The following is a 19,625-nucleotide window of genomic DNA, read 5'->3' on the forward strand; positions in this document are numbered from 1 at the left end:
AAATGATAAAATGTTGTTTACTTTTTCTCTTCCCCACTTGTTCACTGTGATTCTGTGCTGCTAGAATGCTTTGTCCTCCTCTCCTTCCTCCCCCTCCCTGCTGCTTTTCTCCAGGCCACTGGCCTGGTCTTTTTTTTTTTTTTGTTGTTGTTGTTTTTTTGTTTTTTATTTCTTGACCTTAGGAGAGAAACGGGAGCAAAAAGGGAATTTATTAAGAAAAAAAGGACCTTATTTTGAAGTTAAAGAGAGACAATGAAAATTACTAAATATGTTAAATAAAGAAATCGTAGAAAGAAATGTTATTTTAACTTGAAAAAGGTTTTGGGAAAAGTAAATCCCAGAGAGTCAAGAGAGTCAGGTTAATTCTAAAGTATATAATTTGGTTACACAGAAATGCCAGAAAAGGGAAACTAAAGTTAAACTTTTACCAGAATGATATGGCAACATTATAGTTTCAAGATTCTGGTAATGTTAGTTATTACAGAGAGTAATAGAACAAGGGGGGGGGACCTAAGAACAGAAAAGCCCCCAAGAAAGATTTTGGACCTGACTCCTTATGAGAAAAGTTATGTGGTTTATTCAGTCTGAAGAAGGGAACAGGTAATATTCCAATTAGGCTGTGAGAATATTTTAAGTAACTGTTTGCCTTCTCAAAGGTTTTGCCACTTAAAATCAAGAAGTGTTAAATATTTTTTTTAGGAAGAAGTGTTAAATATTAAATCCTTTGAATGCAAAATGTTTCCTGGAGAGTGGAATCATGTTTGTGGTTTATATAGCCAGTTCAGAACAGTATTAGCTACAGTTAAAAAGAGTTAATGAAAAAAGAATAGTGTAACAGAATATTAAAGGAAAATGTAAGAGGATTTTGAAAGTACTAGGAAGAGAATCAAAGCATAGAGACAACTGGAGTTTTTGAATCATTTGCTAGGTATGGAAATTGGTGAACATGTAGACAAAAGATTTGAGTAGGTTTGATATTGTATAAGTAAAAGGATTAATTTTGGGGATTTTGAGGCCTTGGGAGGTGATTTCAAATTCAATTAAGGTTTTTTTTATTTTTAATATTTCATGGCTCCTTCAGAGTCACAGGAGGAAAAAAAATTAATGGAAATGCTGTAATAGATAGGGACAGAATGGCCTTGGTTGAGGCTGGCATTCAGGATAGACTGTGAATTATCTTAATCAAGTTTTAAAATTACTAAACAAAGGGAATTGCGAAACACCAATTCAAAATATGCTTGGGGTATGGTTCTTGTATATGGAAAAAAATCTGGGATGAGTGAGTAATGATAGATAGCAAAGGTACAGAATTAATATATATTATTTTAATATCTCAAATTGAGGGGAATCTCCAATTCCCAGAACATAAAATATTTTAATATTAAGAAATGTTGATCAATCAGTAAGGATAGAAACCATTTATATGTTAGAGCATTGAGAAGTTAGAATTGCACTGATAAAGATAAAAAGAATTTGCAACTTTTTTTAGGCTTTGAAAAAGAAAATGATTTAAGGTTATTTTGAATATGACTTTTGGAATTTGAGGGAAATATAAAAAATCTTGTAATCTTAAAAAGGGATTTTTAGCAACGACTGGTTTTAAGAATTTTTCTGCGTTGTAAAATTCTAGGGAGTAAAGGGAAACTACATAAAATTGAATATATAGTGAAAAATTAGTAAACTTTGTACAAGAACAGATTTAAACAATTTTTTGAGAATTTAAAATTGTGTTAAAATAATGAACAATGAATGAGTTGAGGTCTGTTATTTAAGAATAAGAAATTATATAAGTGAATGTATCACTAGCATGGGTAAAAAGTGTAGATTGGACTTTTGAAATTATCATGGAGAATCTTATTTTCTTTGTTTTGAAAATAGAAGTGTATTATGAAGAAGAGATAAATAAGCTTATAAAGCACAAATTTAGAAGAGGTTTGTGTGTAAAAGATACTTAATTATAAGGTTACCTTTAAGAAAATCTGTTGTTTTGTTTTGCAGGTTTCATGCAGGTTAAGGATTTAATGTTTAAATTTTAAGGAAGTAAAAATTGCAGATTTCTTCCCCCATGTTAAATGCAGATTCAGAGGGACAGTGTAACTGCAAGATATCCTTTACAATAATGTTGTGTAAATGTGAGGGGCTTTGGAACATGATAAGGAAATTAAAGATTATGTAATCCTAATTAGATGATCAATGAATACATTGTTGAAGAGTGTTATCAATCATGTGATCTACTTTAGAAAATATACTCTTTTACTGTAATGTGGTCAAACCTGGAATTAATGATTGATTAATTTGTAGGGATAATGAGGGAAGTTATCAAAGGTCATGACCCTCTGTGTTCCCTGAAATTTTTAAATGATATGTCAGACTTTGCTCTAGAAGGTCCAGGTATAAATGTAATAATGGAAAGATTGTTTTGTGAAATCTAGTTCTTAATGTGCTATACTTATTATTTTTTTTGTTAAATTTAGTGATATTCTAATGGGTTGAATTAATTTGAAAAATAATAATTTGTATTTCAGACATGGCTAATAATTAAACAGGTTTATTATACAGCATTGCTTGCATAAGAACTTGACAATTATATATATATGTATATATATATAAGAATTTTTGTAGTATGTGTGTATAAATATATAAATGTTATTTAAGAAAAAATGTATATATATATAATCTCATTTATAATCTCAAAATTTTGGTTGTTTGCTTTTAAGTAAAAGCACATAAAAACTTGGTAAAGAAACTGATAATAATAATTTGTGATTTTTTTCAACAATCTCTGGCTAATTATGTGAGAATTCTTAGAATAATCTAGCCAAAGGACCTGTTTATTTATTGTTATACAGCAGGCAAGACAAGAGGCCCCAATATAGTATTTTGTCTAGTAATAAAACAGATATTATTTCAGACAAAGGGATGTGGGTCTTTAGATTAGAATTTAGTGCCACCAGGAGCATAGACCTTCCAGTTGAATTATGAAACATATTTGTAAAGAAGTTTTTTTGTTTGTTTTTTTGTATGTCAAGAAATACTTCAGATGCTGGGGGAACTTGACTGCTTTCTGAAGGTTTAGAAAGTCACTTTATTGAATGTATTCTGATGATAGGGACACTCAAAGTAGATATAGATGTGTAGGGAAGGGGACTAATTGATTGTGAACCTCCCCCTCCCCAATCCAGATTAGAATTGGCATTTAGTCCTTGTGAAGTGGATTCACTTGGACATCTAATTAGATGGAATTACTATTTTAGATCATGGGACTTTTAATTGGCTTTTGCTTTGCATCTAACATCAGGTTTGATCAGCAAGGGAAGTGCTGTTGAGTCAATGTTCTCTTGAAGTCTGGAAGCCCAAAGGAGGTTGGGACACTACACTGGTGACAGGTGTATTGGGAAAAAAAGCTGAAGGGATGACTTTTCAGTGCAATCTGAGGTTGGACCCTTTTGACTTGACTTCCCCAAATGTGACATTTGAATAATGTCTCACCAGATAAAACCAAGATTTGACTTAAGGCATTTAACTATCCATATGATCTCTGCTTGGAAACTGACAGTCAAAATTATATCTATAAAGGATTTTTCCTTTGATGTCCCAAATCTTTATAGCAAATCATTAAAGTCAATCTGGTATAGAAATTTTAGGTCAAGTGGAAGTTAATAACTGGATAGGCCAGCATGTGATTTTAACCTCTGCTGTTAGCTTATATGTTTTGAGAAGAATTAAGATTCTTTTATTTTGTGCTAGGGAAAAGATATTTAGGTAAGAAGAATAATGATGGTTATATAAGCTCGAGATACACTTCTGTACAGTAGCAGTTTCAACTTCTGCTTTGAGAAGGGAATGTAAGTCAGTTGAGTATATAAGGAGAAGAATCACTTATAGTTTAGTTAAGAAAGAGTTTGGGAAGAAAGAAGGATTTATTTTAGTTAAGGATACTTGAGTTGTCATTATTTTAATGAAGAGCAAGAGATTGAGGCTATTTGTATGTCACTTGCTGGACACTCTTTGTACAAAGATGGTCATCTACTGTAAATAAAGTCAAGTTAACTTGATAATTTTTAACATATTCACTTATGAAATGAACAATTATGGGAGTTGTATTTTTCTTAAAGTAAAGTATATGTACTGATATGAAATGTGAATTTTAATAGCTTTAGAATTTTATGATCTGGTGATGAAAATATAAATCTGTCTGATAAGATGTTGTATTAAGGAGTTCCTTTACCAGAGGAAGAGACCTTAGCAAGTCTTCTGAAGTGGAGATTGGAATGGACTCTGAAGACACAGAAAGATATTGAATGTCTCCAGGGGAAAAGAGAGAAATCAGATAAGTTCATCTTCTTCCCTTGTGTCTATGATATGTGTGCATGGCTTATTTGGTCAGGATTTCAAAAAGAAGATGGGTCCCAAGTGACAGGAAGGGAGAGAATAGAACCTGATAGGGTATCAAGGATAGTGTTAAAGGACTTCAGATGCCAAAATATATAGGTAAATATATATATATATATATATATATATATGTATATATATGTATATATATGTATATGTATATGTATATGTATATGTATATGTATATGTATATGTATATGTATATGTATATGTATATGTATATGTATATGTATATGTATATGTATATGAAGGAGGGATTGAGTGCTTTATCCACTGCACTACCTAGCTGCCTCGAGTGGAACATTCCATCGTAAGCATTAATATTCCTAGTGAAGTCCTCTCATGATTAAAAATCATTAAAACAAAGACAGACTATTACCCTTAGACTATTCTTAGAAGAGGGAGAGATGCCTTGAATTCCCAGTCAGATACCCTCCTGATTCTGTTAGGGAATGAAACAGTTGAATAGAGACCTTGAAGTTTTAGTTAGCCACCTGTTTGATAACGGACGGTGAGAACAGTAGCCTGCCTTCTCTTGTTTGGTAAGTGCTAGTGGAGTTTCTTGGAAGACTTTGGAAGACTTCTGGCCAAGATGGCAGAGAGAAGACAGGCACAGTTCTAAAGTCTCCTGATCTTTCACCATCTATGATATGAAAAAAACCTCTTAACAGAAATGCAATCCACAAACCCAGAAAGAAAAGCTAGGAGAAATAACATCTACCTCAGGACTTGTCTTCCACAGCATGGGTGAGTCCAGGAGCAGAGGGCAGATCAGTAGTGGATCAGCCTGATTAGGGGCTGGATTGGAGCCCCAGGTGCCTGAGGGCCTGAGTGCTGGAACTGCTTGATCAGCAGTGGGGCTAGACCACTAGACCACTAGACCACGGGGGCTTGAGTCAACTAGGGAGCAGAGGCACTGGTATTGGTGCTGACACTCTGGAGCTTGCCAATAGGGCTGGGGGGGAGGGGAAGTTCCACTGCAGAAGAGCTGCGGACACCATCCCTGGGCTCCTCAGGTCTGAGGAATTCAGAGTAGACACCTCCATTATGGCTAAGGCCTCTTCCCAGAACAAACACAATTACAGACTGATTTTGCTCCAGGCACAAGTTGTGTGAGCAGAAGAACCATCCCAGCTGGCAATAGGGAGAGGGATGACCTCACCCCAGGGTAAATCCCACCATTGATTGAAGACAAAATTATTTAGCAGCTTCAATTGCTTCCTTCAGGCAAAAGGAGTAGGCCTCAATCAAGGTCACCCACTCCAGAGAAAGCAACCAGCATCTCCTACAGGGTGGAGGTAATTGCACTCTGGAGTGCCGGAGAAATTGCACTCAGTGAGTAAGGCCTCTAGGCATCCCAACATCAAACCTCTGTGAACCAGCCCCTCCTCAACTCAAGGTCTTAGAAAAGAAAAAAAGCTCAGCTGAAAGGTGGATCCATAGAAAAAAAATCTTGGAATGAAAAGACCCTAACTCAGAGAGACCTGGATCCTCTGAGGAGAATATGATCTGGTCTCCAGCACAGAAAGACATCTTTGAAGAAATAAGTGAGGAGTTTAAAAATCAGTTGGAAAATTTGAGAGAAACAATTAACACCTTGCAACAAGAACACAAATCATTGGAAAATACAATTGGTCAAATGCAAAATGAGACAATCTCTCAGATACTCAATTGGACAAATACAAAATGAGAATAAATCTCTCAGATCATCAATTAGGAAAATCCAAAAAATAAAATAATTCTCTCAAAACCTCAATTTGTCAAATGGGAAGCTCTTTCAAAAGTAGAATTGTCCAAGTGGAAAAGGAGTTGCAATACATAAATGAAGAAAAGTCCTCCTTAAAAAAAAGAATGGAGTCTGAGGAAATTAATGACTTCATGAGACAGCAAGAGCCTGTTAAACAAAATAAAAAAAGAAGAAAATGTAAAATGCCTCATCAACAAAACCACTGACCTCAAGAATAGATTGAGGAGGGGAAACCTGAGAATTATTGGACTGCCTGAAAACATTGAAGAGAAAAAAAAAGTCTTGATTTAATATTACAGGATCTAGGGATGGAAAATTGGAATGATATCATAGAACCAGAGGGAAAAGTATTTATTGAAAGAATACATCGATCCTCTCCAGGAAGAGATCCTAAAATGAAAATACCAAAGAAAGTTGTGGCCAAATGCTAGAAATATCAGATAAAAGAGAAAATCCAGAAATCAGCCAGATGGAAACAATGTAAATACCAAGGAGCCACACTAAGGATTATGCAGGACCTGGCTGCATCAACATTAAAAGATCGAAGGGCCTGGAACAAGATATTACGAAGTGCAAGGGAGCTTGGGATACAATCAAGAATCCACTATCTCACAAATCTGAGCCTTCATTTTCAGGGGATAAGATGGATATTTAACAAAATGGAAGAATTACAAAAATTCCTGATGAAAAGACCAGAGTTAAATAGAAAATTTGGACATCAAGAAGGAGGTTCAAGAGACACATGAAAGGGTAAAGAATAAAAAAGGGGGTAAAGAAAAATACTGCTATCCAATAAGTTGAAACTGGCTATATCCCAGCATGGGGAAAGATTCTCATAACTCTTGAGAATTATAACTCTCACAGAGAAAATATCCCTAGACAGAAGTGATGGACATTCATAACTTATCCATTATACTGCTATCCAAAGGAATGAAATTGGCTATAATGCCACTTTGGAGAAAGACTCTAATAACTCAAGAATTGTAACTCTACTAGATAGAATGTACTTAGTTAGAAGTGATGGATACTCAGAATTTTCTATGACTCAGACAGAATGATTTTAAAAACACTACTTCCTTAACAAGGGGAGACAGGAAAGAAATGGGAGGATAAAGGGGATTGAATGGGGTAAATTTTACTACACTAAGAAGTACCAAATACCTATGGTAATAGAGGGGAAGATGGGAGGAGATGAGGAACAACTGAATCTTATCCTCATTAGATTTGGCTTAAAGTCAAATTACACACATACTCAGTTCACTTAAAAAACATCTAACCTTTCAAGTATTAAAAGGGGAAAAGGGGAGAGGTTGGAGAAAGGGAGGGGGGGGGAGGGAAAAAGGGGGAACTAGCAAAAGGAAGGGAAGGGTAAAGAGAAAAAGGGAAATGGGAAAGAAAGGGGAGGAGTGGATATAGGAGGGCAAATACATTGACAGGGGTGGTATTCAGAATCAAAATACTGGGTACTATGGATAAGGGGGAGAAAGGGGAAAATACAAACAGAGGAAAGATAGATGAAGGGCAATAAAGAATTAGTAATTATGACTTTGAATATGGATAGGATGAACTCTCTCTTAAAAAGTAAGTAAATAGCAGAGTGGAGTAAAAACTAGGATCCTACAAAATGCTGTTTTCAAGAAACTCATTTGAAGCAGAAAGTTACATATAGAGTAAAGGTAAAAGTTTGTAGCAAAATATATTTTGTTTCAGCTGAAGTGAAAAAAAGCAGGGGTAGCAATCCTTATCTCAGACAAAGAAGCTACAAAAATAGATACCTTTAAAAGAGATAAGGAAGGAAACTATATCCTCCTAAAAGGTACCATAGACAACAAAGTAACATCAATACTAAATATGTATGCACCCAATGGTATAGCATCCAAATTCTTCTTTGGAGAAGTTGAAAGAACTACAAGAAGACAAGGACAGAAATAGTCTACTACTGGGATAACTCAACCTGCCACTCTCAGATTTAGATAAATCTAATCATAAAACAAACAAGAAGGAAGTTAAGAAGATAAATGGATTGTTAGAAAATCTAGATAAAATATACTTATGAAGGAAATTGAATGGGGATAGAAAGGAATATACTTTTCTGTGCAGTGCATGGCATTTACATAAAAAATGACATGTACTAGGGCATAAAAACTTAATGATCAACTGCAGAAAGACAGAAATAGTGAATGCATCTTTCTCAGATCACAATGCAATAAAAGTCATATGCAATATTGGGCCAAGGAGATATAGACCCAGAACCAATTGGAAACTGAATAATCTCATTTTAAAGAAAGATTGAATCAACTAACAAATTATAGAAAAAAATTAATCATTTTATCCTAGATAATGACTATAATGAAACAACATACCAAAACCTATGGGATTCACTCAAAGAGACTGTCAGGGGATATATTATATCTTTCAGTGCTTACATGAATAAATTAGAGAAAGAGGAAATCAATGAACTAAATATGCTACTAAAAAATTAGAGAAAGAACAAATTAAAAATCCCCAATTAAATACCAAATTAGGAATTCTAAAAATTAAAGGAGAAATTGATAAAAGCAAAAGCAAAACAACTATTGAATTACTAAATAAAACCAAAAGTTGGTTTTATGAAAAAAAAACAATAAAATTGATAAACCTCTGGTCAATTTCATTAGAAAATGAAAGAAGAAAACCAAATTTCTAGTATCATAAATGACAAAGGTGAACTCACCACCAATGAGGAGGAATTTAAAGTAATAATTTGGAATTATTTTGCCCAACTCTATGCCAATAAATTTGACAATCTAAGTGAAATGGATTAATATTTAGAAAAATGCAAGTTGCCCAGGTTAAATGTAGAGGAGATTTAAATACCTAAATAACCCTATCTCAGAAAAAGAAATTGAACAAATCATCACTGAAATTCCTAAGAAAAAATCTCCAGGGCCTGATGGATTCATGAGTGAATTGTACCAAACATTTAAGGAACAATTGGTTCCAATTCTATATAAACTCTTTGGAAAAATAGGGGAAGATGGAACTAGGCCTAACTCTTTATATGAAACAATATGGTGCTGATACCTAAACCAGGAAGAGTTTAAACAGAGAAAGAAAATTACAGACCTATCTCCCTGATGAATATAGATGCAAAAATCTTAAATTAAATCTTAGCAAAAGATTACAAGTTATCAGTAGGATTTGTCCAAGGAATGCAGGGTTGGTACAGTATTAGAACTGTGAGTATAATCAATTATATCAACCACAAACCTATCAGAAATTATATGATCATATCAATAGATGCTGAAAAAGTTTTTGACAAAATACAGCACCCATTACTAAGCCAGACAGTAGAGAGAGTAGGAATAAATGGACTGTTTATTAGAATAATTAGCAGTATCTACCTGAAACCATCAACAAAGCATTATATTCAGTGGGGAGAGGCTAGAGGCATCCCCAATAAGATTGGGGTGAAACAAGAATGCCCTTTATTACCACTACTATTCAATATTATATTACAAATATTAGCTTCAGCAATTAGAGAAGAAAAAGAAATTGAAGGAATTAGAATTGGGAAGGAGGAGACAAAAATCTCATTCTTTGCAGATGACAAGATGGTCTACCTAGAGACTCCCAAGAAATCATCCAAAATACTACTAGAAACAATTATCAATTTTCGCAAAGTTGCAGGGTATAAAATAAACCCTCATAAATCCTCAACTTTTACATCTATATATATATAAAACTAACAACATGCAGTAGGAAGAGCTAGAAAGAGAAATCCCATTCAAAGTATCCTCAGACAAGGTAAAATACCTGGAAGTCTTTTTTGTCAAGGCTGACTCAGAAACTTTTTGAAAACAATTATAAAACACTTCTCACACAAACTAAATCAGATTTAAATAACTGGGCAAATATCTACTGCTCATGGATAGTTAGAGCTAATATAATAAAAATGACTATTCTACCAAAACTAAACTACCTGTTTAGTGCCCTACGAATCAAAATGCCAAAAAATTACTTTAATGAGTTAGAAAATGTTGTAAGGAAATTCATATGGAGAAATAAAAAGTCAAGAATTCCAGGGATTTAATGAAAAAAAAAGTGCAAAAGGAGGAGGCTTAGCCCTAACTGATTTAGCATTATATTATTGATCTAACATTATAAAGCATCAATCATCAAAACTGTCTGGTATTGGCTAAGAAATAGAGTTGTGAACCAGTGGCATAAACTAGGTTCAATAGCAGGAAACGATTATAGTTACCTGCTATTTTGATAAACTGAAAGGGTCAAGCTATTGAGATAAAAACTCTCCTCTCTTTGATAAAAACTTCTGGGAAAATTGGAAGTTGGTATGGAAGAAACTTAGATTAGACCAACACCTCACACCCTTTACCAAGATAAGATCCAAATGGATACAGGATTTAGACATATGCTCTGGACCCAGCTCTGGACCTTGGCCACCTATGGGTTAGGAGACGCCTGGGGGTGTGAACCCACCCACATGGGTGCTGGGAACACCCCAGTAACAGGAGTGGCTCCGCCCATTGAGGGAGGAACAGGGGAGGAGCTCGGGGGAGGAACAGAAGACTAGATAAGGGAGGGGACTGGGGAAGAGGAGAGCTTTTTTCGCTGCTATGTAAGCAATAAAGACCTGCTTGTTAGACTGCAACCGGGTGTTCTGTCCAGTTATTGACCTCCTTCCCCAAAGGAGGGTCCGTGCGTCCGAAGATCGACGGGTCCGTGAAGTCCGAAGACTGGGGAAAGGTATGTATCCAGGCGAAGGCTCGGGATAGGTCCCCGAGCAGACATAAAAACAATACTATAAGCAAATTAGAAAATCAAGGACTAATTTACCTGTCAGACCTATGGAAAGGGGAGTAGTTTATGACTAAGGAAGAGATGGAGAACATCACCAAAAGAAACTAGATGATTTCGATTACATTAAATTAAAAAGCTTTTGCACAGATAAAACCACTGTAACCAAGATCAAAAGAAATGTAGTAAACTGGGCAATAATCTTTACAAACTAATGATTATGACAAAGGACTAATTTCTTAAATATACAGAGAACTGGGTCATATTTTTTTTAAAAGCCATTCTCCAATTGACAAATGGTCAAAGGATATGCACAGGAAATTTACAGATGCGGAGCTCAAAGCAATCCATAGTCATATGAAAAATTGCTCTAAATCATTACTTATTAGAGAAATGCAAATTAAAGCTTCTCTGAGGTACCACCTCACACCTCTCAGACTGGCCAATATTACCAGAAATTATAATGATCATTGTTGGAAGGGTTGTGGGAAATCTGGGACACTATTACAGGGTTGGTGGAGCTGTGAACTTATTCAACCTTTCTGGAGAGAAAATTGGAACTATGCCCAAAGGGCAACAAAAATGTGCATAACCTTTGATCCAGCAATACCACTACTGGATATATACCCTGAAGAGATGATGAAAGAGGGTAAAAACATTCCTTGTACAACAATATTCATAGCAGCCCTGTTTGTGATGGCAACGAATTGGAAATCAAGTAAATGTCCTTCAATTGGGGAATGGCTTAGCAAACTGTGGTATATATATATATGTCATGGAATATTATTGTTCTATTAGAAAGCAGGAGGAATGGGAATTCAGGGGAGCCTGGAGGGGTTTTCATGAATTGATGCTGAGTGAGATGAGCAGAACCAGAAAAACACTGTATACCCTAACAGCAACATGGGGGTGATGATCAACCTTGATGGACTTACTCATTCCATCAGTGCAACAATCAGGGACAATTCTGGGCTGTCTGCAATGGAGAATACCATCTGTATCCAGATAACAAACTGTGGAGTTTGAAAAAAGTTCAAGTACTATTGCCTTTGATTTAGAAAAAAACAGATATCTTATTGTCTGATCTTGTTATCTCTTATACTTTTTGTTTCTTCCTTAAGGATATGACTTCTCTCTCATCACTCTCAACTTGATCAATGTGCAACATGGAAACAAAGTAAAGAATGTCCAATTGCTTTCTGGGGGTGGTGGTGGAGGGAAGAAAGATTGAGGGAAAATTGTTAAATTCAAAATAAATAAAATCTTTAATAAAAAATAAAGAAGACCTTGCATACTCAGACATTACTTCATTTAACAGAAGGTCATTAGAAATCTTCTTCTAATACCCTCGCTATCTGGATGTTATATTTTTTCTCATTAGGGATAGTTGTAATATTTTATAAAAACCTTTTATTCTTCTCTTTGTTGCTGGGTATATTTTTTTCATAAAGCTTGTAACTCTGAAAACCTTAACCAATCAGGTTGGAAGAGTGGGGTCTAGGGAGAGAGGAATCACGCTAGGCCATATAATCTTGCTTGACTGTCATCTCAGGGCAGCTCTTTTATCTTCACTATGTTTGTGAGACTTGGGGGTGCCCTTTTCTTAAGAAAAATCAAAATAAACTTTCCTTTTTGCTCAGAGGAGTCTACATTTTTTAGGCTTTTGCGAGGCAAATGGAGTTAAGTGGCTTTCTCAAGGTCACACAGCTAGGTAATTATTAAGTGTCTGAGTCTGGATTTGAACTCAGGTACTACTGACTCCAGGGCCAGTGCTCTATCCACTGAGCCACCTAGCCACCCCTCTAAGTTTTTTTAAAGTGGATTTCTATCCCACACATTTTGATGAAATACTATTCAGTTACAACAAATGATGAGCAGGTTGCTTTCAGGAAAAAAACTTGGACAATCCTAGATGAACTGATACAAAATGAAATGTACTGTATACACAGTAGCAGCGATATTGTAAGACGATCAATTGTGAATGACTTCACTTTTCCCATCAATGATAATGACCCAAAACATCTCTGACGAACTTATGATGACAAATCCTATCCATACTTAATGAAAGAACTGATGCTATCTGAAAACAAATTGAACTATCCTTTTACAAATTTTCTTTATTTTTCTGGAGGGTCTTTTTTGGCATTTATTTTCTTTTAAAATATGAAATATTTTGCATGACTATGCTAATATAGTCCATATCGAATTGCTTGCCTTCTCAATGAGGGTTTGTGGAGGGAGAAGGAGAGAAATTTGGAGGTCAAAATTTTAAAATTGAATTTTAAAAATTGCTTTTACAATGTAACCGGAAAAATAAAATAATAAAATACTTTTTTTGCACAGGGCAAAAACAAACAATATTTATTCACTCTGTGTTTCTTTTTCTCCTGATAGAAATCTTCTGTTCCATTGGAAAACCACTTTGAAGTTTTTTAAACTGCTGCGCTCTACTTGTTCATTCATTTCTTTTTTCATGTATTTCTTATCCAAAGTTTGTAATATAGATGTTATCACATACACAACAAAGTAAGAAAAATCTATTACAGTAGAGATTATAAAGTTTTTTAGTGTTTCTGAAACCCACTCTTCCCTTTGGTATTACCAAATTATTTATAGAGATCCAGGAACAGGTAATTTATTCACACAAGTTATACCAAACAAAAAAGAGAGAAGAGGACCAGACAGAATAGACAACTATCCCTAATGAGAAAAGAAATAAGTAAGGATTAGTTTAATTCTAATAGGAATACACTAGACATGTTAGCTAAGTTGAGTAAAATGGAACTCATTTACCTTCAATCTCATGGTGCACTTCTTAATATTTTGTCATTTCTGTTTGATGATTACTATTATATCACTCATTAAAAACCAACTCCTTTAACTAGTGAGTAACTAGAGTTAAAGGATAGAAAAGATTTATATCCCCATTTTACTTTACTGGGGCACCTAAGTGGTATAGTAGATAGAGCTCCGAGTTTGAAATTTGGATGATTTATCTTAATAAATTCAAATCCAGTCTCAGACACTTATTATAAACTTGGGATCCTGGACAAGTTATTTAATGCTGTTTGCCCTCAATGTTTTCTTTGTAAAATGAGCTGAAGAAAGAAATTCCCTTCCAATATCTTTGTCACAAAAACCTGAACTTGGGGTCATAAAGTGTTGGACATGACTGGATAGCAAATTTTTTTTAAATTGTTTAATTTTTTAGGTTTTTTGCAAGGCAATGGGGTTAAGTGGCTTGCCCAAGGCCACACAGCTAGGTAATTATTAAGTGTCTGAGGCTAGATTTGAACTCAGTTATTCCTGACTCCAGGGCTGGTGCTCTATCCACTGCACCACCTAGCTGCCCCATGGATAGCAAATCTTGAATGAAGAATCACCAATGTTTGATTCCCATGAATAATTATATTATATCTTATCTGATGATTAATATAGTTTTCTTTTCCTAAGTAAATTGGTCAAGTTATCTTTACTCTCCTATTTAAATGTCTTGCAATTACTGTAATTTCCATAGAAATGAAAATTCATATAAAATTGTTTTACAATCACTACCAATAAGCAATTATTATTCATGTAAGTTTCCACTTCATCTCAATTTACTTACCTGAGGAGGCAGGGAGGAACCCCACACATCCCTTAAAAATATGGGCTAGAAAAGAATCCCTCTATTTGTGGTCAGAACTAGGAGACTGATCACAGAGGTCATAAGCTCATAACCCTGATAGGTACAGACTATTCTGAACATAGTAAAAAGAGGCATTGGAAACTTTGGCTTATATAAATGTGGGTCTTGGTTTCTATGACATGGTCACATTTGTGGTAGGAGGATCCAGTATAATGAGCCAAACCATGGCCTCAAATTAAATGCTAAATAGCAATAAAAATCTAAATGGGGCTATTTAAGTCCTGGCTGGTCAATGCCACTATAGTGAAATGCTGTTTGTTCAGTAGAGTTGTGTCTGAGACTGACCTGGATTTTGCTATTGAATTAATATAAGATATGAGAAAGCTTTCTGTATGAAGAGAATGAAGAATTGTGGTAAACACTTTTGATTATTCAGGCACTTATTTACTGATTCATTCATTCACTAATTTATTGACTGTTTCATTGAGCAAACATCTATTGGGTTTCTTCTGTGTGTAGCATTGTATAAGGTGTTTTGTGTGTGTTATGTGATAGAGAGAGAGAGAGAGAGAGAGAGAGAGAGAGAGAGAGAGACAGAGAGAGAGAGAGAGACAGAGAGAGAGACAAGAGAGACAGAGTGACAGAGTGACAGAGAGACAGAGACAGAGACAAAGAGACAGAGACAGAGAGAAGGATATAAAAGCAAGAAACGTACTTTTAGAAAAGCAAAGAAATTCCTCAAGGACAGAGAAGGTTAATTTTAGAACCAGGAAAACAGGGTAATTTTCCAGGCAGTTTCTCCTTGCTTCTTCTAAGAAATCCCAACTTGAGGAGAGCAATCGACTTTAGGACACAATATAGTTTCCTAAAAAATGCAACTTGTTGATTCTGATAACTTCAAATGCTCACCTATAGAAAAGCCAATATATATTCTCACTAGCAAACTTATGCTATGACTATACCATAAAGCCATGAACAGAAGTCTGATGATTCATTCCAATAATTGGTTCATACTTGAATTTCATTGTTGTCTCTATTTGGAAATCCTTATATGAATCAGATTAATAGCTATTCTGTGTCTGAGTCAATGAAAAATTTAATTATTTGTTGCTACTATACTATACTACTAATATTACTGCAATAAACTTCAATATTACAATCATCATTTGGAGCAAAAATAGCATTAACTATCATTTACATGAAACATATTTTTGGAAAGCATATGTATTCATGGAAGTTGAACAGCTGTATGATTCTTTGCCAATTCTAGGAATTACTTTTCAACTCATAAATAACATATGCATTCCTTACTCTATGCCAGAGTTCACACTATTGTCCTTACCTGCTCTCTCCTCCTTAGTTGCTTAAAAGATTTACCTTTCTTTAATTCAGCATTTTTTTGAGAATCATTCGAAATTTGCTATTCAGTCATACCCAACACTCTATGACCCCAAGTTCAGGTTTTTTTGAGAAAGATATTGGAATGGTTGTCTATTTGTTTCTCCAGCTTATTTTACAGGTAAAAAATTGAGGCAAACAGGGTTGAAATAAATACATCTCCTCGTTAATTGCTTAAGTCTTACCTTTCTTTAATTCAGCATTTTTTCAGAATCTGGAAATAATATACGAACGAATTTGCAGGGCAGAAAGTTGATGAAATAAATTACAATGACTTGATAGCATACCCTGGTCACATGATGGTTGCATTTTTAAGACAGGGGTGTTCTATGGGGTTGATGATCAACCTTAGTGGACTTGTCCATTTCATAAATGCAACAATCAGGGACATCTGCGATGGAGAATACCATCTATATCCAAAAAAAGAATTGGGCATTTGAAAAAATACCACAGACCATATTACCTTTAATTAAAAAAATGCCTTATCTTATTATGTTTTCTCTTATGTTTTATTTTATTTTTTCTTAAGGATATGATTTCTCTCTCAACATAATCAATTTAGATTAATGTATAGCATGGAAACAACATAAAGACTAATAGACTGCTTTCCATGGGGGGGTAGGGAAGTGAGATTTGGGAAAATATTGTAAAATTTAAAAATAAATTTATTTCTTAAAAAAAGATAGGGGTTGGGGTGGCTAGGTGGCACAGTGGATAGAGCACTGGTCCTGGAGTCAGTAGTACCTGAGTTCAAATCTGGCCTCAGACACTTAATAATTACCTAGCTGTGTGGCCTTGGGCAAGCCACTTAACCCCATTGCCTTGCAAAAACTAAAAAAAAATAGGGGTGTTCTTTATATGTAGGCAAGACAGAATTTGTTGGTAGATAAAGAATTGATATTGACAAAGAATAGATAGATGATGATGGAAGAAGCAATATTTCAATGGGAGCATAGAGATAATTTCCTGAAAGGATGGAATTAAATTTTATTAGGTGGAACTAGGGAACATAAGCAATTCAGGTAGATTTAATGTCATCTGAAAAGGGATAGAAACAAAGAAGCATAGCATTGATTTTATTGGAGCTAGTGGTATGTCTGAAGCAGAGGTTCAGTAATGACTGGAAAGTTTGCTTCAAAAAGAAAGTTGATATGATTGGTTCCTTATCCTTAGCTCCCCCTCATACTTTTTATCATATGAAAATTTGGGGAGAATCATGGTGTGGATGAGTCCAGATTATTTTTGAGACTAGCTATGTCACCAGGAACCAATCATTTAACCTCCATAATGCCATTTTCTTCATCTCTATAATGAGTAGGTTGGAAAATATGACCTCTAAAGCTTCCTTCCCATTCAGAGCTGATGGTTTTAGGATCCTATGTTGTGTACCATTTTGCAAGTTACTATAAGAATATTGAGCAGCAAAGATTCAAGGACAGAAGCTCCAGGCATTGCACTAAAGACATATTTCCAAATCCAGATCAGTTCATTATGGATTATGGAGAATTGCCTGGAGTTGTGGGAAAGGGAAATGGCAGAAAGTGGGGAAGGCAAGATTCCATCTTCTTGATAAAACCCTTGGTAATTACATTTTCTCTTTTTTAAATGGTCAGAAACTTTCCCATTTATTGTATAACTTTAGAATTTTTTATAGTCAATGAAAGCGCATGGAAATGTAAAGATTCCATTCTCTCCTTTCTTTGTTCTTTTTAAAAATCAAAATATTGGTTTTCTTTAATTCAGAGGCACGTTTTCCATTTTTTTCTGATTTTTCAAAGATCTTTATGATCATTATCTAATATATTTAGGAATCTTTTCATAGGTTAATTTAGAATCCAGTTGCTAGATAAATAAATAGATAGGCTGAAAGAAACAGACAGATAGTTTTGGGAGCTCCCTTTATATTGATGAAAGAGTAATGAAAGGATGAAATTAAATTACCTAAGGGTCAAGAGTTCAGAAAGGGAAGAAAAAAATGTCAATACAAAATCTTGAGGAATAACTACTTAATCTAGGGTTTGAGGAATAGCAATGAAGAGCTAGAAGGAGATAGATGATTGGGTAGAACAGTAGAAGGAAATATCTTAGGATAGTATGAGAAACTTTCATGAGAAACTTAAGAGACCATCTAATCTAACTACCTTTCCCTTTTTATAGGTATGGAAATGGGGGCCCAAGGAAGCTGAATGACTTACTCAAAATCACAAAGACCATAAATGACAGAGATAGGAAGGATTTGAACCAGTTATTCTGACTCCATAGTTTATGCATTTCCACTGTGCTGCGCTGTTAGTTCTTTGATTCCAATAGAGTTTATGGAAAGTGTGATGAAGTCTAATTAAATTTGCTGTGACAAACATTTATAAAACACTTGCTAATTATAGGCACTGCAGTTTTTAAAACACCATCTGCTCTACTGGAATTTGCAATCCTTTAAAAATCTTTACAACATAAAACGTTCTAAAGCAAAGGAGCTCATACATCTTTGTTCTCCTTATGTCTCATATAGTATTTTGTACATAGTAGTTACTGAATATATGTTTGCCATTGATGTTTGTAATAACATTTACATAATCTACACCAATGGTAAAAAATCTAAACCAAAGGCAACATTACAGGCCAATTATATTTAAATCTTAAGAAGCTCTTGAAGGATTAATATTATAAGTTGTATTTTTCCAAAAGGGGGAATAGGATTGCAGGAGGTAGGTAGTCAACCACTTGAAGTGATAGGTAGATAAATAATTTTCTCATCTTTCATAGAAATTTAAATCTGTTTAATTCTCCAACTACAACCAAGTACTTCCCTCACATGAAGTATTCAACATTTATTTCTAATTGATTTAAAAGAAATATTTATTAGGCTTTTGATAATATTAGACATTTGATTTCTGTATTTTTTCCATCCTTGAAGTTCTATTATTCAGATTATGACATACAGTTTGATGAAAAATCTCTAAAATTGCTCTACTAGCATGTATTTTTGGACAGTGCTGTGAATAGAAAGTGAAATCAATGCAAAATTCAACAGGAAGGAATCAGGCTGAATTGCCTCTAGAAAATTATGCAGTATGTTTAATGACATTTTACTTTTCCTGAACATCAAGACACATTTTTAAAAATAAATTTTTATTGAATTCTTCTGCTTCTGTTTTTACTACCACCATAGTCTGTCTGTCTGCCTGTCTCTCTCTCTCTCTCTCTCTCTCTCTCTCTCTATATCTATATATATATATATATATATATATATATATGTATATATATATATATATACATATATATATCCCTTCCTCTTTCTATTACTACTGAATTTTTCCAGAAGCATGTCAAATCTAACTTTTCTAAGATTATATTCATTTCTTTAACTTCATTCTTACCAACTTTATGATTAATTTATCCATGTCTGAGAAGGGATTTCTGAGGTCACTATTAGTAAAATTAGTAAAATTTTGCTGTTACCTTCTTAAACAATTAATATTTCATTTAAAAATTTGAATGCTATGCCATCTGCCCTGTTGATGCTAATATTGACATTACTTCTTTGTCTATGACCTTTTTGGTTTATTTATTTTATATTATTACAATAATCTTGTTATGAAAGTAAACATTAACCTCCCTCCCTCCTCCCCAAGAAGATGAGAAACCTCAACAATACTGAGAGAG

The sequence above is a fragment of the Macrotis lagotis genome, chromosome 5 (genome assembly GCF_037893015.1).
Source record: "Macrotis lagotis isolate mMagLag1 chromosome 5, bilby.v1.9.chrom.fasta, whole genome shotgun sequence".
Taxonomy (NCBI): domain Eukaryota; kingdom Metazoa; phylum Chordata; class Mammalia; order Peramelemorphia; family Peramelidae; genus Macrotis; species Macrotis lagotis.